This window comes from Capricornis sumatraensis, chromosome 1 (assembly GCF_032405125.1).
Source record: "Capricornis sumatraensis isolate serow.1 chromosome 1, serow.2, whole genome shotgun sequence".
Classification (NCBI taxonomy): domain Eukaryota; kingdom Metazoa; phylum Chordata; class Mammalia; order Artiodactyla; family Bovidae; genus Capricornis; species Capricornis sumatraensis.
In genome coordinates, this window is record NC_091069.1 from 94116619 (window position 1) to 94142277 (window position 25659).

Below are 25659 nucleotides of genomic sequence, written 5' to 3' on the forward strand. Positions count from 1 at the left end.
TGCTGCTGCTGCTGCTGCTAGGTCACTTCAGTCGTGTCCGACTCTGTGTGACCCCATAGACGGCAGCCCACCAGGCTCCCCTGTCCCTGGGATTCTCCAGGCAAGAACACTGGAGTGGGTTTATTTCCCTAGTAAGTTCTATCAAATATTTGTTGAAGAAATTAAGCCAATTCTAAATAAAATCTTTCACTAAATAGATGGGGGAAATATTTATAAACTTATTTATGAAATCAACATCACTCAGAAAAATCAAAGGCAAAGACAAAATAAGAACACAAAACTACAGAACAGTATCTCACATAAACACACACAAAATTTAATATCATAACAACAAATCAAGTCCAGCCTTATATTTAAAAAAAGATGATGCACTATAGCTATATAAATGAGTCTGTTACTGATTTCCAATTTATTTCTGTTGCGGATGGCAAAATAATCATATGATTTTACTACTTTTGAATTTATTGAGACTTGTTTTATGGTCCAGAATATGCTCTCGCTTAGTGAATGTTCTGTTTACACTGGAACTATAAATGCCAATTAAGTAAAATTATTTGATACTGCTGTTCAGGTCTTCAATATCCTTACTGATATTCTCTTTACTTATTTTATCAGTTACTGAGGGCGTGTTAACTAGCTGCAGCTGTGAATTTGTTTATCTTTGCAGTCCTCAGTTTCTTTTTTGTTCATGAATTTAAAATTTTGTTCACACATTGCTGACTGTAGCCATGGTTAAGACTGCAATATATCCTTGATAAATTGGTCATTTTATCAATATAAAATATCAGTCTTTATCCCTAGAATGCTCCTTCTTCTGAGATTACTTTACCTGATATTAATATGGAAACTCAACTTTATTATGATTAGTGTTTACATGGTGTATCTTTATTCTTTCCTGTTACTTTTAACCTATCTGTGTTTATATAATACAGTTGAATAACTCCAGTTATCCAAAATAATCATTCTCTGCCATTTATTCAGAGTATTGGTACAATATAAATAGCAGAATTGGTTGGATTTAATTTGATTACTTAGATCTTAGCTTTCTTTTCATCCAATCTCTTATTTTCCAATTTTTATGCCTTCTTTTGAATTATCTGAATATTTTTATGAATCTATTTAACTCTGTTTTTAGCTTATTAGCTACAGCTCCCTGTTTTATATATGTAGTGTTACTTCAGGCTTTATAATATGCATCTTTAACCTTCCACAGTCTCTCTTCTTTATGAATTTCTTTAAAGAGCGTTGACTTTTGTTGAAGCAAACAGTTCCATTTCTTTTCTTTCACTTTGAAATTTGGAGGTTTGTCGGCATACATACTTATGTAGGGATTAGAAATCATCTTTGTGACCCCCTGAACTGTAGCCCCGCCAGGCTCCTCTGTCCATGGATTTTCCAGGCAAGAATACTGGAGTGGGTTGCCATTCCCTTCTCCAGGGGATCTTTCCAACCCAGGGATCAAACCTGTGTCTTCTGTGTCTCCTGCATTGGCAGGTAGATTCTTTACCACTTAGTCATCTCGGAAGCCCCTGCCAAACATTGCTCTGGTCCTAACGGTGAGATGCGGTCTCAGGTTTTCAATGCTTAAGACAAGCTGTGGTTAAACTTTAGAGTCTCTACTCTTCTGGTGGGCTTCCCTGGTAGCTCAGATGGTAAAGTGTCTGCCTACAATGCAGGAGACCTGGGTTCAACCCCTGAGTCGGGAAGATCCCCTGGAGAAGGAAATGGCAACCCACTTCAGTATTTTTGCCTGAAGAATTCCATGGACCGAGGAGCCTGGTAGGCTATAGTCCATGGGGTCGCAAAGAGTCGGACACGACTCTTCTGGCAGTTCTACTGAATGCTTCAGGAGTTCAGTGAGGTCTTTCCCATCTTACAAGTAGGAACTTGACCATCTATCTCTCTTCCTTACATGAATTCTGGTAATTGTGCTCAGCTTCTGTGCCCCAGAAGATGTTTTTTGCCTGACTCCATGGATTTTTTTCACCCTATGCATGAACAGTTAATATTCAGCCAAAGCCTCAGGGGATTCCAATACCTATTGATCTTCCAAAAATCTGTGGATTGATACAATTCTTCAGATAGAGGAAATGCCCAAACATTATTTAAGTGGTGCTTCTATACCACTTTCATTCTCTCCTCTCCTTCTGAAACTCCACAAGACTTACAGATTATACCTTTCAACTATGTTGCATCTCTCTTTTATGCTCCTTACCAGTTTTAAAATTTTAAAATTTATTTTTTTCTATATGTATTTAAGTTTACATTTTTTAAAATTAATATTAGATCTCTGAGTTTACAAATCTTGACTTCTACTTTGTTAAGTCTATTGTTAAACCCATTTAATGCATTTTTAAAACTTCACCTAATGAGTTATTCATTACAGATTTTGTATTTTGCTATATATTAGAATACAGGCTTCCCAAGGGGCTCATTGGTAAAGAATCTACATGTAATTCAGGAGATGGGGGTTCGATCCCTGTGTCAGGAAGGTCCCTTGGAGAAGGGCATGGGCAACCCACTCCAGTATTCTTGCCTCAGAATACCTTGGCAGGTTACAGTCCATGGGGTTGCAAAGAGGTGGATATGACTGAAGTGACTGAGCATAGTACAGCATACTAGAATATACATTTTCTTTTTAATATCTGTACAAAGACTGTACAATCTTTTTTTCTTTCTTTCGGTATTTTGTCCATTCATTCCTCTTTAACATATTAATCATAGTTACTTTGAAATTATTGTTTCCTAGCATAAATATCTGGATTATCTAATAATCTGCTTCTATTGACTGTTTCAAGTTTTAATTAAGGTTCAGTTTTTTCCGCTTATTATCCTGTTAAGAAATTTTGTTTCATATGGCAAATAAGATGCTATAGAGGCTCTAGATTATCTTATCTTCTTAAATAGAATTTTAAGTTCTGTTTAGGCAGGCAGTTAAATTATTAGTGGATCATCTTGATATAGTCAGTCTTGTTTTAAAAATTACAGTGATTTTTCCCTTACACTTAGGACCTTGTCCTTAACCCCTTCAAATGACTTTACTGATATTTAAACTCCACAAGACTGGAAAAAGTCAGTTTTCATTCTAATACCAAAGAAAGGCAATGCCAAAGAATGGTCAAACTAGTGCACAATTGCACTCATCTCACATGCTAGCAAAGTAATGCTCAAAATTCTCCAAACCAGGCTTCAACAGTATGTGAACATCCAGATGTTCCAGCTGGATTTAGAAAAGGCAGAGGAACCAGAGATCAAATTGCCAACATCCACTGGATCACTGAAAAAGCAAGAGAGTTCCAGAAAAACATCTGCTTTATCGACTATGCCAATGCCTTTGACTGTGTGGATCACCATAAAATGTGGGAAATTCTTCAAGAGATTGGAATACCAGACCACCTTACCTGCCTCCTGAGAAATCTGTATGCAGGTCAAGAAGCAACAGTTAGAACTGGACTTGGAACAACGGACTGGTCCCAAATTGGGAAAGGAGTATGTCAAGGCTGTATATTGTCATCCAGCTTATTTAACTTATATGCAGAGTACATCATGAGAAATGCTGCACTGGATGAAACACAAGCTGGAATCAAGATTGCTGGAAGAAATATCAATAACCTCAGATATGCAGATGACACCACCCTTATGGCAGAAAGTGAAGAAGAACTAAAGAGCCTCTTGATGAAAGTAAAAGGGTAAAAAAGTTGGCTTAAAACTCAATCACTCAAAAAACCAAGATCATGGCATCTGGTCCCATCATTTCATGGCAAATAGGTGGGGAAACAATGGAAACAGTGATAGAATTATTTTCTTGGGCTCCAAAATCACTGCATATGGTGATTGCAGCCATGAAATCAAAAGAGGCTTGCTTCTTGGAAGAAAAGCTATGAATAACCTAGACAGCATATTAAAAAGCAGAGACATTATTTTATTGACAAAGGTCCATCTACTCAAAGCTATGGTTTTTCCACTAGTTATGTATGGATGTGAGTTGGACTATAAAGAGAGCTGAGTGCAGAAATATTGATGCCTTTGAACTGAGATTCCCTTGGACTGCAAGGAGCTCCAACCAGTCCATCCTAAAGGAAATCAGTCCTGAATATTCATTGGAAGGACTGATGCTGAAGCTGAAATTCCAATACTTTGGCCACCTAATGCAAAGAACTGACTCATTGGAAAAGACCCTGACACTGGGAAAGATTGAAGGCAGGAAGAGAAGGGGACGACAGAGGATAAGATGGTTGGATGGCATTACTGCCTCAATGGACATGAGTTTGAGCAGGCTCCGGGAGTTGGGGATGAACAGGGAAGCCCGGTGTTTAGCAGTCCATGGGGTCACAAAGAATTGGACACCACTGAACTGACCTTAATTGAACCTTATGTTCATCTAGTCACTCTGTGGGTTCAATCTGCAATGTTTCCACTACGTAACTTCTAGAATATTTGTTCAGCTATCAATATCTTAGCAACTGTTGTCTTCTTAAGTCCATAGTACTGTATTCATGTGCAGCTTAGAAACTGGCCAAGGACTGAAGAAGAATTTTATACAGACACTGAGGGGGCTCCTCTTCTATATCTCTTCTTTAGTATTCTGTTTCTCAATAACCAGTTCTTATTGGAATCCCAAACACTGATTCATTCTTTTGACAATATTCTGCTTTATATTTTGTCCAGTTTTTGTAATTGTTGATGGCTAGAGGATAAGTCTGATACTCACTCTGTCATCACAACTAGAATCCCCCCAAAATCATTTACCAATCTGTATCAACCAGAAAAAAACTATAGTAGTCAAATTAGAGAATAGTAGAGAAAATAAAGAATGTCTCTCTGGTCAATGTTTTTAAATGCCCTAGTCCTTATTTCCTTTATCATCTTGGCCAGCATGTTTATAAAGAAAATGCACACATATATGTTTCTTTTGAACTCAAATTTACAATAAGGGATAAAGGGTAGAGCCAATAATCAGTACATGCATATTATCAAACAACAATACCACCAAAGGCAAAAATCTTAGCTTGTATGTTCTACTGCCATAGACCAAAACATTGTCAGAGCAAAACAAAGAAAAATATATAAAGGTAAATGGAGAAAGTACAGATACGTGTTTTAATGAAAATCAACATACAAGTTAAATACAATGTCCTAGAGCATTAACTTTATTTAATCTTTTTCTCAGTTTCATCACCTGAACAATATGATTGTTATAATGGTTAAATAAAAATAATTCCTATGTAGTATTTACTGCAGTACCTGTCTTATATTAATTATTCAGCAAATATCTTGTGATTATGATCAATTTTTATTTCTATGATCCTGAACATGAAAAACAGTTGAAAAAGACAATGGGTATACTTGCTTAAAATGTAAGTATTTTATAAGTACATAATATTTTACTAATCACTTATGCCTTTATTTATAGAGTCATATAATTTTTTTCTTCTAAACCAAAAATTGTCATGCAAAAAAGTGGAAAGCATACTTCCTATTCTGAAGCAAATCAAGGAGAACATACAATTAAGTGCTAAATAGAGCAGAATAAACTCTAAGTACTATATGATTTTAGAAGAAAAGACTATGAGGGCAAAATAATCAGAGAAGATTTCACAAAGGTGGTAGGACTTGCTGGGTGACCTTCACTTCATCCCAACAACATAGAAATATTTAAGCGGCTTCTAATTTGAAATGAGGCAATACATTTTACAAATAGCAACAATTATTATTATACAAACCTCTACAAAATGGGTTCCTTGGTGGCTCAGACTATAAAGAATCTGCCTGCAATGCAGGACACCTGGGTTTGATCCCTGGGTTTGGAAGATCTCTTGGAGAAGGGATGGCTACCCACTCCAGTATTCTCGTCTAGAGAATTTCATGGATAGAGGAGCCTGGCAGGCTGCAGTCCGTGGGATCGCAAAGAGTCAGATATGACTGAGCAATTAACACGTTTACTTTTCACTTAATGAGAAATAAAAACTTTTCCTTTCCCTTTTCTCAACTCCTGTTCATGTTAAAGTTCAACTTCATCAAGTCATCTCATTAACACAGAAATATCTTTAAGAGTATTCAGGGGTGGGAGGTGGGAGGGGGGTTCATGTTTGGGAACTCATGAATACTCGTGGCGGATTCATGTCGATGTATGGCGAAACCAATACAGTATTGTAAAGTAAAATAAAGTAAAAATAAAAATTAAAAAAATACAATTAAATAAAAATTAAAAATATAATTAGAAAAAGAGTATTCAGTCTTTGTCATGTTTGACATTTCACCGGACTGTAACCAAGATGCCAAAGAATCAGATTCAAATATTAATAAGGAAAAGGTCACGATGAAGTAATCTCCAAAGTTCTATTAGCTCCTGCTTTCTGACCCTATCCAATTCCTTCTCCCTTTCTCCGGTCCTCTCTTACTACACACATTTACAGTCATTGGCTTTGTTTCAAGATATACCCTCTACACTGACTGTAATTTCACTGGAAGTGCTTTCTAAGTAGAGGCCTCCCAGAAGCTGAATTCCCAATCCAAGGGTGATCTGTAGAGGAATAAAGTCAAAATAAAAAGAAGAGTGGGAATGAGCTAAAAATTAAAGCCAATTTTGATATTTAACTATTAGAACAAAAAATGGGTGGGGGGGGGAGAAAAATAGGAAAAGTAAAAAATAAACCTTCTCTTTCAAACTTTCCAATAAGCCATTTAATAATGTGACAAAGCAAAGCATATTAAAATATTAACCAAAGCTTCCAGGAAAACCTCTATAATCTCAATTGTTTATTTAAGACCTTTACAAACCTCATAAAAAATTAAATGGGCCTGGAAAAAACACACCACAGCCATAGGAGAAAGTTTACAAAACACGATGCTACAGACGCCTGAATGTCTGCCAGCCAGTTGCTTTTAACTTCCACATACAAATTATTACTCAGTCCCTAACTGGTCAATACCCTAAATAAGAGCATTTCTCCACCCAAACACCTCATTAGCCTGTTTCTTTTTTTTTGCTTTTTTGAGCTAATGTATCCTGTAGGTAGTTTGGTTCATTATTTTCTGCCAATAACATATGCTTCATTTCAGAATATTTAAAACCTCAGATTTCTCTGACAGAAACAATTTAAGATCTTCTTTACAAGAATTTAATTAGCTCTAATTAATTTCACTATTGGGAGAATAGTGCATGAACCATTATATCCATTTTATGGTAAGTAATAGTGAAAACAAGATGGGACCAGAGTGGAAGGAAGACATGGAGAAAGAGCAATAACTTTGGTTCATACTAACGTAGGCTCAAATCCTGGCCCTATCACTTGTGTGACTGTTGGCAAAGTTTAATCTTCATTAGAATCAACTTCCTCATCAGCAAAGTGAATATAGTAATATCAACTATGCAGAAAACATATGCAATATCCGAGGTCATATAATATAGAGCCCTGTACAGTGTCTGGCACATAGTAGAGACTCAATGAATGGTAGATACTTTATAATAAAATATCCCTGTCATTTTGAGCAGTGCTGCCGATACATCAAAGAAAATTTAAAGGGAAAATTTATTTGGGTCCCAGGGAAACGTGGTTATATAAAAACTCAGCATACAAATTCTAATGTGAGTTGAAGTTAATCAACTTTCATACAGCTAGAAGTTCACACTGAGTTAATCATGTTGTAGGACATTGAGCATAAAGCAAGACTATGTCTCAGTTTGAGAGATAAATGCTCTTAAACCATTTATATCTCAGGGAAATATGCTGTACATTCTTCCCATCCCTGTCTTTTTCCCTTCTGAACGGTCCGGCAGGAGCTATAAAAGAGGAAACTTTTCCTCACAGTATATCTGTGTGAAAACACCAAAATATGTTAACAATTAGAGAAAAGGAAACCTGAAAGACTGCCTTGTTAATTAAGAAACTTACTATCAAAAAGCTCATTAAACAGTAACGAAACCAAATGGCTATTAAAATAAGTACCCACTGAATACAGGCTGCTTGGCTCACAACCTCAATATACCTTTTTACAAACATTTGCAATAGTAAAGACCCAGAAAAAGATGAAAAGCCACAATAATGTTAAAAACATAACTGACAAACCCACAGATGAGTTATACTAAGTAGAAGGCAGAAGCTGACTTAAGAAAAGCCTTCCTAGAAATTCAGAATATGAGACATCAAACATTCTTGTAAAGTGCTCTACCATCTATCCCTTATTCTCACACACCCTGAGTATTGCATAACACAGAACCGGGCAGCTGTTCCTCTTTATACTTTGCTATGACTAGCCATTAAGTTAAAATGTGGTTCTTCCTGTTCCTAGTGGGTTCCTCACCTACTACCTGCTGCCTGGTTAGTTTCTTATTTAATCAGAAGCTGCAGATATTGATGAGATACTGGTATAGTTCCTTGAGCAATGTCCCTAACTGGCCTTGTAGAAGGAACTCTACAACAGGACATACTAGATATTAATCATTGACATTATATTCCACAAGTTCAGATAATTTTCAGAGAACCAAACACTGATGATAGGAAAAATATGCTAGCATTGAGAAAAGAATATACTTGCAGAATATGTTAGCTGCCTATACATTATCCATGCTCCCTTCTACCTTAACAAAATAATCCTTGGCTATATAAACAGTTGGGTTTCCCTGCTGGCTCAGTGGTAAAGAATCCTCCTGCCAATGCAGGAGATGCAGGTTTGATCCTTGGGTCAGAAAGATCCCCTGGAGAAGGAAATGGGCAACCTACTCCACTATTCTTTCCTGGGAAATGTCATGGACAGGAGCTGGGAGGGCTACAGTCCAAGCCAGTAGAATTAGGAAATCAGATGAGAGATGTACACATGAATAGTCTGAAGAAAGGGATGAAAGGCTATCTACTTACCTTGTTTTTGGACAAGTATACAGTGTGAAAAGACTTCTATATCTTCCTCAGGGACGGAGGAAGGTAAAAATACTAACATACAATCCAAGGAAAAATACTACAAAACAAAGGACAGGGTACAACCTCTGTGATGGTTAATCTCACGTGTCAACTTGACTAGGTCATGAGCTACCCAGAGATTTTATCAAACATTATGATGAATGTGACTGTAAAAGTATTTTTGGATGAAATTAATATTTAAATCATACACCAGCAAGATGGTGGAGCAGAAGGACATGAGCTTATCTTCTTCTGTAAGAGCACCAAAATCACAATTAGCTGCTGAACAATCACTGAAAGGAGGGTGTTGGAACCCACCAAAAAAAAGATACCCCGTGTCCAAGGACAAAGAGGAAGCTGAAACAGGACAATAGAGGGGTGCAATCTCATTTAATAGCAAACCTCATTTCCACCAGAGACTCTTGGAAGGCACAAACAGAACCTTGTGTGCCCCAGGGCCCAAGGAGAGAAGCAGTGACTGCCACAGGAGACTGGGCCAGACCTGTCTGTGTGCCTGACGATCTCCTGTGTAGGCACGGGTCAGCAGTGGCCTTCTGCGGGGCCAGGGCCACTGGCCAGAGAAGTTCTGGGAGGCACTGTGTGTGATGTAAGTCCTCTTGGAGGAGGTCGCCATTAGTCCCACCACAGAGCCATAGGGTGGACAATTAAGAAACAACATACAGAACATCTTTAATCCAATTTTCTGCTGAAGGTGGGGCTATGCTCCCTCCCCGTAGTTTGGCCTGAGGTGGCCCAGTTCTAGAGTTTGCAGTCTCTGTGGCAGGCTATAGGCCCTATGGTAGGGGTAATGGACACCTCCTCCAAGAGGACTTGTGCCAGCACTGTGCCTCCCAGGCCTTCTGCCATCAGTGCCACTGACCCCCATGCAGGCCACGGGCTTAAAACCCAACATTCAAAAAACCAAGATCATGGCTTCCAGTCCCATCACTTCATAGCAAATAGATAGGGAAAAAATGGAAACAGAGTTTATTTTCTTGGGCTCCAAAATCACTGCAGATGATGACTGCAGCTATGAAATTAAAAGACGCTTTTTCCTTGGAAGAAAAGCTATGACAAACCTAGGCAGCATGTTAAAAAGCAGAGACACTGCTTTGCTGACAAAGGTCCATCTAGTCAAAGCTATGGTTTTTCGGTAGCCGTGTAGAGATGTGAGAGTTGCACCATAAAGAAGTCTGAGCAACGAAGAATTGTTGTTTTTGAACTGTGATGTTGGAGAAGGATCTTGAGAATCCCTTGGACAGCAAAGAGATCAAATCAGTCAATCTTAAAGGAAATCAGTACTGAATATTTATTGGAAGGACTGGTGCTGAAGCTGAAACTCGAAAACTTTGGCCACTTGCTGCGAAGAGCTGACTCACTGGAAAAGACCCTGTTGATGGGATAGACTGAAGGCAGGAGGAAAAAGGGGTGACAGAGGATGAGATAGCTAGATAGAATCATCGACTCAATGGACATGAATCTGAGCAAACTCTGAGAGATAGTGAAGGACAGGGAAGCCTGGTGTGCTGCAGTCCACAGGGTTGCAAAGAGTCAGACATGACTGCACGACTGAACAGCCACAATAGTTAAATCAGTAGACTGAGGGAAACATATTGCCCTCTTTATTGTAAATGGGCCTCATCCAACCAGTTAAAGACCTGAATAAAATAAAAAGGCTATCTACTTGTGAGAGAGAATTCTTTCTGCCTAACTGCCTTGACCTTGCACATCAGTCTTTCCAGTTTTCAGAATCAAATTGAATTATGGAACTTATTGGATCGTCAGTATGCTAGCTTTCGGTCAGGAACTTATACCAAATTCCTCAGTCTCAGGCTTGCCACTGCAAACCTTGGGACTCCCAACCTCCATAACTGCATGAGCCCATTCCTCCTAAGTCTCTTAGATATATATACACATAACTTACCAGTTCTATTTCTCTGAAGAATCCTGATTAATACAATATCTAAAAGACTACGAAAACTATAAAGCTTCATAAAATTATATATTAGAGGATCAAAAAATTTTTTTTCAAACAACTCTATGGCATCATCAGCTAGAGAATAAAATAAACCATTTCCATGAAAAGAGAAGCAAGCAACCCCAAGATAGGCAGAAGATCTAAATAGACACTTCTCCAAAGAAGACTTACAGATAGCAAATAAACAGATAAAAAGATGCTTAACATCACTCATTATTAGAGAAATGCAAATCAAACTTACAGCGGGGTATCACCTCATACCAGTCAGAATGGCCACCATCAAAAAAATCACAAACAGTAAATGCTCGAGAGAATATGGAGAAAATGGAATCCTCTTGCACTGTGGGTGGTAATGTAAACTGATAGAGCCAGTATGGAGAAAGGTATGGAGATTCCTTACAAAACTAGGACCAAGACAACCATATGACCCAGCAATCCCACTACTGAGCAGATACCCTGAGAAAACCGTAATTGAAAAAGACACACGTATCCCAATGTTCACTGCAGCACTATTTACAATATCCAGGACATGGAAGCAACCTAGATGCCCACTGACAGATGAATGGATAAAGAAGTTACAGTACATATATACAAAGGAATGTTACTCAGTCATAAAAAGGTGCAAATTTGTGTCAGTTGAACTGAGGTGGACAAATCTAGACCCTGTTATACACAGTGAAGTTAGTCAGAAAGAGAAAAACAAATATTGTATATTAACACATATATATGGAATCTAGAAAAATGATACTGAAAAATCTATGTGCAGGGCAGGAATAGAGAGACACAGATGCAGAGACTGGACTTATGAACCACAGAGGGAGAAAGAGAGGGTGGGATGAACTGAGAGAGTAGAATTGAATTACATACATCACCATGTGTAAAATAGATAGCTAGTGGGAGGATGCCAGTGGGAGTTCAGCTTGGTGCTCTGTGATGACTTAGGGGGATGAGACGGGGGTAGGGGTGGGTTGGGGAGAGGCTCAAGAGGGAGGGAATGTATGTATACTTATAGCTGATTCACACTGTTGTATGGCAGAAACCAACAAAATATTGTAAAGCAATTATCTTCCAATCAAAAATAAAAATAAAAACAAAGAATACCACTAAAAAAGAGAAGCACAAGACAATAAGAAGAGAATAATGTGAAGTGAAATAATAACATGATAAATAAAAAAAATCAGAAATATAAAGGGAGATGAATAAGATGAAGAGTTATTAAGAAAAACCAAAGGCACAGTAAGTAGTTTAAGATTCAAAGGAGAGGACATAAGTTTAGGACTTATGCTATGAAAAATTACCCAAGTTATTTAGAAAACAAACATGAAACATTTTCCCAGAACTTAGGAAACTAGTATGAAGCTAAAAATCATAACAGAGATGATCAATTCAAAGACAGAAGATTAAGTTAATACCAGACCAACTGATGTTTGCAAAGGGGAGCCAAGAAAAAAATTAAACACTAAGACAGTTTTACCTCTTCTTTCCCAATTTTTTTCCTCCAAAGAAGACATACAGATGGCTAACACAGAAAGAAATGTTCAACATCACTAATTGTTGTTGTTGTTGTTCGGTTGTCTAGTCGTGTCCAACTCTTTGCAACCCCATGGACTGTAGCACACCAAGCCTCTCTGCCCCTCACCATCTCCTGGAGTTAGTCCAAGTTCATGTTCATTGCATCAGTGATGCCGTCCACTAATTATCAGAATATCACAAATCAAAATAATAATGAGGTATCATCTCACATCTGTCAAAATGGATGCCATCAAAAAAATCTACAAACAATAAATGCTGGAGAGGATCTGGAGAAAAAGAAACCCTCCTACACTGTTGTTGGGGATGTAAAATTGCACAGTCACTATGGAGAACAGTATGGAGATTCCTTTAAAAACTAAAAATAGAACTACCATATGAGCTAGCAATGCCTCTCCTAGGCTTATATCCAGAGAAAACCAGAATTTGAAAGGATGCATGCACCCCAAAGTTCACTGTAGCTCTATTTACAATAGCAAGGACATGAAAGCAACCTAAATGTTCATCTACAGAGTAATGTTAAAAGAATATGTGGTGTTACATGTACATAATGGAATATTATTCTGCCAAGAAGATGAACAAAATAGTGCCATTTGTAGGGACGTAGAAAGACCTTGAGACTGCCATACACAGTGAAGTAAGAAAGAGAAAAACAAATATTGGATAATATCACTTATATGTGGAATCTAGAAAAATGGTACAGATGAACTTATTTGTGAAGCAGAACTAGAGTCACAGATGTAGAGAACAAGCTTATGCTACCAAGAAGGAAAGGGAGGTGGGATGAATTTGGAGATTGGGATTGACTTATATACACTACTATGTATAAAATAGATAACTAATGAGAACCTACTGTATAGCTCAAGGAACTCAACTCAGTGCTCTGTGATGACCTAATGGCCATCTAAAGGAAATCTAAAAGGAAATTTAGAAGGAAATCTTTTTATATGGTGGATATATGTATATGTATAACTGAGTCACTTTGCTGCACAGCAGAAACTAACACAACATTGTAAGGCAACTATACCCCAATAAAAATTTAAAAATCCTTCAAAAATGAAGAAAATTTTTTTTAAGTTTTGACACACAAAAGTAAGAGAATTTTCTGCCAGTAGACTCACAAAAACAAAAAATACTAAAGGGAGTTACCCAGGACATAAATAATACCAAGATGGAAGTAAGATAATGCAAAAAGAAATTATAAAAGAGGTTAATGCATAGACTGCAAAACAGTAATAATAAGGTTCTAAAAGTTTTGAAATAAATGTAAGATTAATATATGTGACAATGGTAGCACAAAAGGCAGAAGGAAGGTAACGGAATGGTAGTATTATAAAGTTCTTGCATTATTCAGGCACTAACAGAATTGCTTGTTTGCAGTACCTTTAAATAATTTTTAAATGCATGCTGTGATCTCTTGTGAAACAACTAAAATAATAAAGTTATATAACAAGCTAATATAGAACAAGAGAATAGTAAGAATTGATTAAATCCAAATAAGGCAAAGAAAAGAATAAAGAAACAAAAAACAGATGGGACCAAGAGAAGGCAAAAAGTAAGGTGGCAGATTTAAATAGAAATGCTACAGTATTCATATTAGAAGTATGTCAAATAAACAGTACAATTTAAAGAAAAAATTGTCAAAATAGTTTTTTAAAATATGTAATAATACATACATATGCTACTTGAAAGCAATGCACGTTTAAGTAAGGACACATAGATGGAAAAAGATACACTATGTAAGCATTAAAAGAAAGTTTGTGCACCTTAGCAAATATCAGAAAAAGATTATAAGGTATGAAAATATCCCCATAGATAAAAAAGTTAATCCAATGAAAAGATATAATAAATCTAAATTTATATGCACTTACTAGCTTCAAATATATTAAACAAAAACAACAGAACTAAAAAAAGACTAACTCAAATAAACCAAAATAATATAGAATATTTAAATGTCACAATGAAAAAGTTTAACCTAATTGATATACATAAAATAATGCAGAACCTAAGAACTTCAGAATATATGTTTCAAGAGCTCATATAACTAATAGGTCATAGTCATAGTGCAAGTCCTTATCAATTTGATAGTATTAAAATTTAATACAGATTTTGGTCTCTGACCAGAATGGAAGTAAGCGAGAAATGGATTTTGAGAAAAGACACCTAAAAAAGAAATCCCCTCCCAACAGCAATAGTAACAACAGAAACTGAAAATCAAGCAACAATAATCTATCGGCCAAGAAATAAATCACAATGTAAACTAAAAGCTACTTTGAGCTGAACCAGAATAAAAATATAATGCATCAAAATTTGAGCAATGTAACTAAAGATATGCTTAAGGTTACAGCCTTAAACATGCATTGTTTTAAAGGCTGTACATTGATTACATAAGTATCCATCTCAAAAAACAAACAGTAGGAAAATGTATTTTTAAACATATCAATAGTAAATAATAAAAATAAGAGAAAAAAATAAATGAAATGGAAAAATATATAATAGAGAAAACAATAAAACCACAAGTTGGCTTTCGAAAGCATAAATCAAATTATAAACAACTAACAAGAAAAGATTAAAAATTTTGATGGTTAACATAAATAATAACGAGCATTTAAGAAATCAATAGCATCAGGAAGACTGAAAAACAGGACATCACTATAAATGCTGACATCAAAAAGAATAATATATTATTAACAAATAAATACCAATAAAATTAACAAGGTAGACGAAACAAATGACACAGCTTATCAAAAGCGACACAAGAAGAAGAAACTCTGGATAGCCCTGAAGTACACTGACACTGAAATTAAAAACTATCCCAGGTCAAACTTCCCTTAAAAGCAAAGGCACAGGGGGCTTCTCTGAATCTTCCAACAGTAAATGATCAAATAATACCAGTCTTATACAAATACTTACAGACAGGGCTCCCCTGGTGGTTCAGACAATAGTAAAGAATCTGCCTGCAATGCAGGAGACCTGGGTTCAGTCCCTGGATAGGGACGATCCCCTGGAGAAGGGAATGGCAACCCACTCCAGTACTCTTGCCTGGGAAATCCCATGGACAGGGGAGCCTGGTGGGCTACAGTCCATGGGGTTGCAAAAGAGCTGGACACAACATAGTGACTAAACAACAACAAGAAGGAAACAAATAACAACAATCTTATACAAATACTTTCAGATAATAAAACATTTTCCAACTTGTTCTCTAAGGCAGAATAACTCTTATACTAAAGCTTGATGAAGACATTATAGCAAAGCATAGGCTGATCTCTCACATGAATACAAAAACAAAATTCTAAACAAAATATTAGCAAATGAAATCCAGTTTCATGTAAAAATGTATCACAATCAGTTTGTTCCAGGAACACAAGTCATTAATTGTAATTTATCTTGTAACAGAATAAAGGGGAAAATATCACATACTTTTCTCAATAAATGCAAGAAAATGAGGAATTCAGTAATTGGTCAGAAAAATATTCATAATCATTGGAATATCAGGAAATTTATTAACCTAATGAGTGTGTCTACCAAAAATCAATCAATTAACCAATAGCTACAAATATATAGGAAATACACTGAGGGTAAAATATTTAAAGACACTATTGTAAACAGAATTTCTTGCTTTCTTTCTTGGATTGTTCATTGTGAGTATATAGAAACAGAACAGGATTTTGTGTGTTTATCACGTACCCTAAAACTTTTCTGAACTTGTTTTTAGCTATAATAACTTTTCTGTGAATTCTTAGGTTTTTGTACATAGAGAATCACATCATCTGCTTTAGAGACACTTTAACTTCTTCCATCCTAATTTCGAAGGCTTTTATTTCTTTTTCTCATCTAGAGACCTGGCTAGAACTTCCACTACAATGTTGAGCAGTAACAGTGAAAACAGGAATGCTTGTCTTGATCCTGCTCTTAGGGAGAAAGCTTTTAGTCGCTCACCACTGAGTAAGATGTTAGCTGAAGATGGTTCCCTTCTATTCCTAGTTTACTGATCGTTTCTCCATAAAAAGGTGTTGCATTCTGTCAAATCACTTTTCTGCAAGAACTGAGATGATCATGTGGTATTTGTGCTTCGTTCTACTAATGCACTGTATTATAATTATTGGCCCCCTCATAGTGAACCACTAGGGCTTCCCTGGTGGCTCAGAGGTTAAAGCGTCTGCCTGGAATGCAGGAGACCCAGGATCGATCCCTGGGTCGGGAAGATCCCCTGGAGAAGGAAATGGCAACCCACTCCAGTACTCTTGCCTGGAGAATCCCACGGAGGGAGGAGCCTGCTAGGCTACAGTCCATGGGGTCACAAAGAGTCGGATATGACTGAGTGACTTCACACCATCACACCATTGCATTTCTAGGTAAGATCCCAACTGGTCCAGCGACACAACACTCTTAATATTCTGTTGGATTCACTTTGCTAGTATTTTGTTGCCTTGATTCCGGGAGGACATGAGGCTGGAATTACTTCATAGCTACATACAGGAGTTTAATATCAACAGAGCAATACGCCTTGGGATCTGCAGAAGGAATAGGCATATAAAATAGACTCCTGCTTAGTCACTTCAGACTACTACCACAAAGTACCATAGACTGCGTGATCTGCAAACATCAGACATTTATTTCTCACAGTTTTGGAGGCTGGAAGGTCAAGATCAGGATGCCCATATGACTGAGTTCTGGTGTGAACCCTCTGCGGGGTTGCAGACTGCCGATTTCTCTTTGTATCCTCAAACGGTGAGCAGAGAGCAAGCTAGCTATAAGGGCAGGCGTGCGTGCACATGTCAAGTCACTTTAGTTGTGTCTGACTCTTTGAGACCCTACGGACTATAGTCCGCTAATACTAATCCGTTTTACATGTGGGCTCCACCTTCATTCCTAATTACCTCCCAAAGACTCCCAAACACTATCACATGGAGTTAGATTTCAACATATGTATTTCACTGGGGCACAAATATTCAGTCCATAGCACGTACACTACTGAGACCTCAAAAAAGGCTATACTTTCAGTCAAAAGAAATGAGATTAAAGTGATATTTTGCACTGGAAAAAAAAATAGCTTTCCATGAGAAATAAAAATCTAAGTATTGATATACTGTCAGAATTTACAACACAAATGTAGTACAGGAAGCCCTAAGCTAAAATATGAACAAGAACCTAGTCTTAGATCAGTGAAGGTGTTTGATCAGAGGGTGTTTGCTATGACCAATGCTTTCTCTTGGCAAAACTTGGTTAGTCTTTGCCCTGCTTCATTTTGTACTCCAAGGCCAATTTGCCTGTTATTCCAAGTATCTCTTGACTTTCTACTTTTGCATTCCAGTCTTCTATGATGAAAAAGGCATCTTTTTTTGGTCTTATTTCTAGAAGGTCTTGAGGTCTTCACAGAACTGTTCAACTTCAGCTTCTCTGGCATTACTGGTTGAGGCATAGACTTGGATTACTGTGATATTGAATGTTTTGCCTTGGAAACGAACAGACATCAATCTGTCGTTTTTGAGATTGAACCCAAGTATTGCATTTCAGACTCTTTTGTTGACTATGAGGGGTACTTCATTTCTTCTAAGGGATTCTTGCCCACAGTAGTAGATGTAATGGTCATCTGAATTAAACTCACCCATTCTGGTCCATTTTAGTTCATTTAGTTTAGTGGTTAGAATCAGATGCCACTAACTAAATATAGAAAAACCTTAGTGGCATCTGATTCTAACCATTACACAAATGACTACTACAGTACTGCCATTAAGAGGGTGTTTAGAACTTACACAAATGCCTCCAGAGAAGTGAAGATCACAAAATCAAAGAGACATCAAATAAAACTTTTGTCAGAAGGTTTTTCAGCTAAACCTCACCTTCTGGAGCTAAAAGAGCCCTTTAGCTAACAGAAGGCCACAATTATATGCCATGAGCCTCTAAGTGATCTTTTCTCAAAGCTAAGTAAACATCTTCAAATATCCCTATAGGGTTTAGTTTCTAGTCCTTTCTACACCACAGCATTTCCTTTTAGAGGACTCCGCTGCTTAGCATCCTTTTTAGACTACAAAATAAAAGCAAAACGATTGATTCAGAAATGCTCCAGTCAGCATCAAGTAGAAGAGGGTTTTGTTCTAGATCAGTAGTTCTTGAACTTTAGCATATATCAGGAATTCCCTGGAGGACATATTAAAATACCCATCGCTAGGGCAAAACCAAGTTTCTGATTCAGTATGTCTGGGATGGGGCCTAAGGTCATGCATTTTTTAACAAAATTCTGACACTGCTGTTCCAGGTACCACATTTTGAAAACTGTTAGATAATATTCTTATATAATAAAATATTAGAACAATTAAGCTGTTTGATAGATCTTGCTTACTTAACCTGAATTTGCAGTCAACTCAAATTCTCAAGCCTTTTTTTAACAAGCACAATTGATTTGAATAACCAACTAAACATTGCTGTTCTTTATTTTCTATCTCTACTGAGACAATCAACAAAATGCACATTACATACGTAGCCCATTAGTGACATATTCATATATGAAGAGAGTGTATTATTTCTTATATTTTAGTTTTAGTTCATCAAGCTAAGAGGAGTTTCAGATCTCTGTCATCTCTAATTTAAAAGCATGCCAGTTTTTAAGATATCTTGGTATCCTTTCCCTGACATTAAGAGAACTTAAAGGCTGTGGACTGAGCATTCTACAAATTATTTTTTAAAATTCCCTAACAGAATTTCTAAGGATGTCAAAAAAACAATGAATCAACTACATAATGCTTTCCAAAAACCCTTGAAAACTAAACGCTTCCCTCACTACTATATGAATAGTTTGTCTAATTATGAGTCATCCAAAAAGACAGTTTTATAAATACTTACCAAAAACTAAAAAAAAAAAAAGAATTACTTTCAAATTTGAGCACTTGACTCCAGTTAGCTAATATGACAAGAAGACAGAGAATCCTACCAATTTCACATAATACTGCCAGAGGCCCTCTTTGCAGGGATATTAATATGCTCAAGAGCAGCCTTGCAAGGACCAGATGCACTCAATGTCAACTGGTTAAACTTTAGAAATCAATGACCTTTACAGAGCTTCGCTTAGTTATTTTTTGTGCCAACTTCTTGAGCATTACGTTGAATTCAAGTCCATTTGACAGACTTAAGATAAATCCTAAGAATACAATTTTCAAGTTGATAAAAATTTACTAGCTCATTAAAATTGCTCAGCTCTGCTCGTACTTACCTCAAGTTGTTCGGGTTAGCAGAGGATCAATAGTCAGACAATTTAGCAGATTACAATCTATTTTATGGCAGTCCTTTTTTTCCTTGCCTAATGTAAGACTATGCCCACAGCCTCAGGTGAATTAATCTGGTCAGAAGCATTCCCCTCTCACTTACTTGGTGAAAACGTTTTTGTAAAGGATATGAACAAGCGGAGTTTTTAATATATCTTTCTTTTATTAAACACAATCAATGGCTGCAGCAATCTGGAAAGATTCTTAAAACTCCAGTACTCATTTATATTTCGAAGTCAGGAAAGATAATGAACCTTAAGTCTCTACAACTCAGCTAAATTAAACAAATTTCCTGACTGCAGCTTTTGCCCCAGCCTCCCAAATATAGCTACAGAGTTCTGAAAGCTTACAAGTCAAAGAGCAAACAAAAAGGAAAAAGATGCTGAGCCTAGGGTCCTCCAAAGAATACACTGATCAAAGGCCAAATCGTTGTAGCTGTGGCAAACAAAAAGCAGTGGGGGAAAGTAGCAAGGTCTTCTCAGGGTACAAAAAACAAAAATCTAAGTTTGAAAAGGATCCTGAAAACTCTTAAAAATGTACTGACACTGTAGTTTGAAAAGTGTGGAGACATTTCCACGTGTTTTTTTTTTTTTAACTGTATTCAATCACAGGCAGCTGCTACAACCCATTGTATTTAAGTGTCTAAAGTATGATAAACCAATTTAGATCACAGCTTCTAGAATTAACCATGCCAATGTAAAAGCTAACGGAATAAAACTGTTGAAGGACACTGCTTTACTCTGCTTATCAAGGGAAACAGGTAGCAAAAAATGAAATTTCTGATCTTATGACAAAACAAGTTGGAGCTTAGAACTGCAAAAAAAATAACAACTGTATATATAGTACATGAACTCGGGCAAACTCCAGGAGAAGGTAAGGGACAAGAAGGCCTGGCGTGCTACAGTCCACAGGGTCACAGAGTCAGACACAGCTTAGTGACTGAGCCCCACCACTACCACCAACAGAGACGACATACAAAACAGTGCCAAACAGCAATCATACCTTTTACTGCATATCTTCTGTTAGCAAAGTGCAGAGAAAACGTGATTTCTAGGAGATTTTGGAGTCTTGGAAACTTTAGGATTCTTGCAGTACACACGAAAAACTTCAGCCAAATACTGATTTGTCAGACAGCTTACATTACATGCTGCAATAACAAATATCTCCCAAATCTTTGTGACTTACAACTACAAAGATTTATTTTCTACCCACATTCCAGGTCAGCTGCAGAAGCAGCCCCTTTTCGTGGACGTGCTAACTTCACAGCAAAGCAAAGACAGCCATGGCAGAACAATGTAATGTTTCTAAAGATTCTGCCTGGAGGTGGCATTCATCCCTTCTGTTCACATTACACTGGACACAGGCAATCACTGTGCGGATTGTGACTGTCGCAGTGGAGTGAATGTGGCAATTACTCCAATCACTGAATGGAGAATCATAATTCTGTCACAGGGAAAGGCAGCAAATAATTGGATAAAATAATAATATCACAGTCTGCTAACTGATAACCAGTCAGTTAGCTTTGCTTTTGCCTTCTGCACATGAACTATACATACCCTGTTTCCCAGAAGGGATAACCTCAAAGTCCTTTCTGGACATGGCAATAGACCCAATACAAAACCCAGATGTGGCACCTCTTTCTTGCTCTGTAGACCAATAAACTAAAGAAACAAGTGAGCCGCCCCTCAAATATCCAACATATAATTGGAGAAGGGGAAAAACACAACTGGATTAAATCTCCAATTTGGAAAGGGGAAGAATGGGAAACACACAGCAGTCACTTATCCATATCAATTCAGAACTTGTGTGGGCCGCTTGCCCTTGACGAGGGGAGCATACCTTACTTGGGCCCTGGTTTTACTTTCCTGGGGTACCTTCCTAATTCACTCTTCTTTGAGGCTGCTGGCTCAGCCTGTGGGCTGTTCATTTTGTTTGACCCTCATTAGGTCTATAGATAAGGTATTCAAGAATATGACTCACGACTACTTCCTTGGTGATTTGAGCAGCATTCTCAGGCTACTTCTAATTCACAGAAGGTAGGAGGCACACAAGTTATGAACAATTACAATCTTCTTAAGTGGAACCTACTAGCTCACTGGGCAGTACAACATTCTTGAAATTTTATTTATTTATTAATAATTGCAGTCATCCTGTTATGCCAGTACCCATATTTACAAATCTTTTCAGGATATGCCTCTTACTCTAGACTTAATAACAAGTTCCCTGAAGTGAGCAAGTTTCTATGGTATAACCACATATTCATACTTGTTTTGCCTTCTGAGACATTTCAATCAAATGAAAAGATTTACTGGGTACCTATTTTAATTGAATCTAAGGTTTTTTAAAAAAAATATGCTGGCTTTAACCCTGATGTTATCTTTGACAGATAGCTGAAATAGACTTCTATCCATTCATAAAATTTTTCAGTTATGTATATTATCAAAAATGAGAAAATGAGAAAAAGTTTCACATTTTGACTGTTATTATTGAAATTTCTAGATTCTCTCCATTCCCTTTATCCTCTGATTATAAAGAGGCCAATTCTTTCCTGAGCTCATCTTTATTTTGTAATCAAATGAAACCAAGAGAAACCAAAGAATATTGATCATATTCTGTTCCCAAACTCTTTGCTGGTACACTTGTCTGGAATATTATCTGATTTCTAGTTATCTCAAGAGACAACTTCATCAAAAGTTTTATCATGGGAATCAACTTTTGCTTACCCCAAAGTCAGTGTCATATATTTTAGGTATTTTTGTACATGTGTTTATCACATCAGTATCTCATAGAGTTTTATCAATTTCTGTATCAGTTACCTTATACTCAGTTATGATATGATAACAAAATAACTGCTAAATTTCAGGTTCTTACAACTAAGGTTTAATCCCCCCTCAGTTATTGTTGGCTAGGGATCAGTTGCTCTGCTTCATGGCATTTTTATTGTAGAACAAAGCTGGAAATGAAGCAGCTACTCTTTATGACATTCTGTGCACACAGCAGAGGAAAAAGAGTGATGAAGAACCACAAAATGGCTCTTAAAGCTTATTCTGAGAAGTAATACAGGAAACATTTTCATTTCAGTAGCCAAAGCAAGTCACATGGCCAAGCTTGACACAGGGAAGGGAACTGAATAACTGGAAATAATATAATCTACTAAAATAATGTATCACAACAGATTGAATGGAGCAGGATGTAGAAGAATTCAGCTGTATTCTATTAAGCCAGAAAACTAAAGGGATTTGCAAAAATGTAAAACAGTGCTACTCAAAAGAGTAAATTTTTGCATAGAAAATATTAATTTTTCATAAAAGTTAAGATCTATTATTGCTCGTTGAAATAAAATAATACTTAGAAGATGTCTAAAATCATTTCTAGACTTCCCTGGTGGCTCAGAGGTAAAGCATCTGCCTGCAATACAGGAGACCTGGGTTCAATCCCTGGGTCGGGAAGATCCCCTGGAAAAGGAAATGGTAACCCACTCCAGTACTCTTGCCTGGAAAATCCCATGGACAGAGGAGCCTGGTAGGCTACAGTCCATGGGACCACAAAGAGTCGGACATGACTGAGTGACTTCATTCAAGACCATTTCTAATATGGCATATATTGTACAGATATAACACAAATAAGCAAAAGTTATTTAGGGTTCCTGATACTTTTTAGGCATACAAATAGATCCTGAAACCAAAAAGTTTGAAAACTGCCACTATAAAGCACAAATAATAATGATTCAAGGATTTTGTAGGATTAAAATAAATGCTATTTGTCATGAGCAGTGCCTGGCAAAATACACACTGAATAAATATTAGATATTATTGTTACTACTGATAACAAAGGGATGAAAAGTAAATAAAAACAAGAGAAGACTTTTGCTTACTCAACTCCTAAAAATCATAGAACATATTTTTAATAGGAAGACAGATACTCTATTGCTTAACTGCCATATTTGTGGTTCCCTGATAAAGCAATGCATAATAGTAGCTAAAAAAACCATCATCAAACATCATGGAAATCTTTAAGCAAGAAAGAGCAAGTCCCTTTTCCTTCACTGCAGAGATTATTGATTTCAAACCTTTTACTTACCTTTAGAAGTTTTTTCCTAACCAAAATACCCTGCAAATACACACATTTTGGAAAAATGAGATCACACTAGACATGCTTATTTGTACCAAACTTAAAAAAAAAAAAAAACCTTAATGTGTATCTTGGACAAATTTTGACATATGAATGTGTCAAAATTTAAGTCCCTGCTGATTATTTCCATAGCGTTGTAAAAACTGAATAACTGAAAAACAAAGCTTTAAAAATTTTTTTAGAGATATACTGTTGCCTTTTGAAGAGGTGTCTTTAAAGTGATATATAAGAATGAGATTGCTAAATAAAAAACTAGAATTTCATTAGATGAAGTCAACTGACTTCATAATATGATTCTAACCTATGGTATATCAGGCCCTATTTTGGTCACAACCTTCTGAAGACTGAGTTCTTTTCAACCTTTCCTTATATGATAGATGAAAAATCTCACTGTTTTTATGTGTGTTTCTATAATTATGAGTGCAAATAAGTTTACTTATTGTACTTTGTGTACTTTTTGTCATTTGCACATTTTTCTTCTAATTTTTCATTACACTGTCACTATACAAGACTCAAAATAATTAAGAATTTAATAGAGCAAAATGTGTAAGTCCTTCTTCACATATACTCACTGAAAAAACTTTCTTCTAGAGAGGTCCCTAACAGCACGGAATACATTCTTCCAGTCTGGCTTTTATACATTTTCATACATTTGCACAAGTACATATTATCTTTTCTTAAAACATAAAGTCATAATGTATCTATCTATTGCTCTGCAACTTAAATTTTCAAATAGCAACTTATTATATCATTGCTTTATTTTAAAAGATTAAATATTAGTCTAAATATTTACTACAGTACTCACTATAATTTACTTTACAAGCCCCCTATTAATGAGCAATTGGGTTCTTTTCAATTTTCCATACAACACTGTTATGATGAATATTTATATATATATATTGATCTTCATTTATGAGTATAAGATGGAATCGCTGACTCTGAGTATGTACTTAAAAGTTTTGCTAGATACTGTTACGTTGTGCTCCAAAAGAGCTTATCATCAAAAATATATGAAAGAGCTGGTTTTCCTGTATTTTATCAATCTTTATACTTTATGCTAATCTGACAGCAAAAATATGTATTGCTATGATTTTAAACTACATTTTTCTGAAGTAAGGACTGAATCTCTTTTCATTTATTACCAGTCATTTAGTAAAATATTCGTTCATATACTTTGCCCATTTTTCTATTAAGCTTATTCTTAACAATTTGTAAGATTTAATTATTAATCTTTGTTATATTTATTATAAATATTTCCTCAGTCTTTATCTAGAATTATCTTTATTATGCAGTATCTTATTTGTACACAAATTTTAATTTTATGAGGCACTTTAAAATAATTTTGGTTCCCATTCTAGGTCATTGTTCTCTTTTCTATTAGTACACTTTACTGTTTTAGTTATTACTGCTTTACACTCTAGTAATTTCAAATCCCAAACCTTTCTGTCCAGGAACATTGTATTCCTGTTATTAATCTGGTTTTCTAGTGATCCCCTCATTAAACTTTCAAAGTTTCCTCCTATAAGTCGAACATACTTCTTGTCATGTATATTTGTAACTATTTTATTATTTTTCTGGCGGTTGTGAATGCAAACCATTTGTACTACATTTCGTAATATGTTATAAGGCACAGAAAAGCTGAAGAATATGATTTATAATACTGCAGTCAGTCATTTTTATTAAACTCTCATCAATTCCAGTTGGCCTGCAATTGTTGTCTTAAGACTGTTTTACATGATCACACTGTTGGCATATTGAAGCTTTCTCACTTGTTTTCCAACAGTCCTGCTGCTTATTATTTTTCTTGTCTTATTGCATTGGTTTGGATCCCCTGAAAACACTGATCAGCAGTGGTGATAAC

The 25659-nt window shown here is 36.3% G+C and overlaps 1 protein-coding gene and 1 non-coding gene across 5 annotated transcripts in view; one reads left to right on the forward strand and one right to left on the reverse strand.

The window, feature by feature from the left end:
- Positions 1-25659, reverse strand: part of EXOC6B (exocyst complex component 6B) — a 711360-nt gene that overhangs the window by 211361 nt on the left and 474340 nt on the right. The window lies entirely within an intron of this gene.
- On the forward strand, positions 16538-16609 carry TRNAS-GGA (transfer RNA serine (anticodon GGA)). Its single transcript has one exon. It is a non-coding gene; the product is annotated as a tRNA-Ser (tRNA).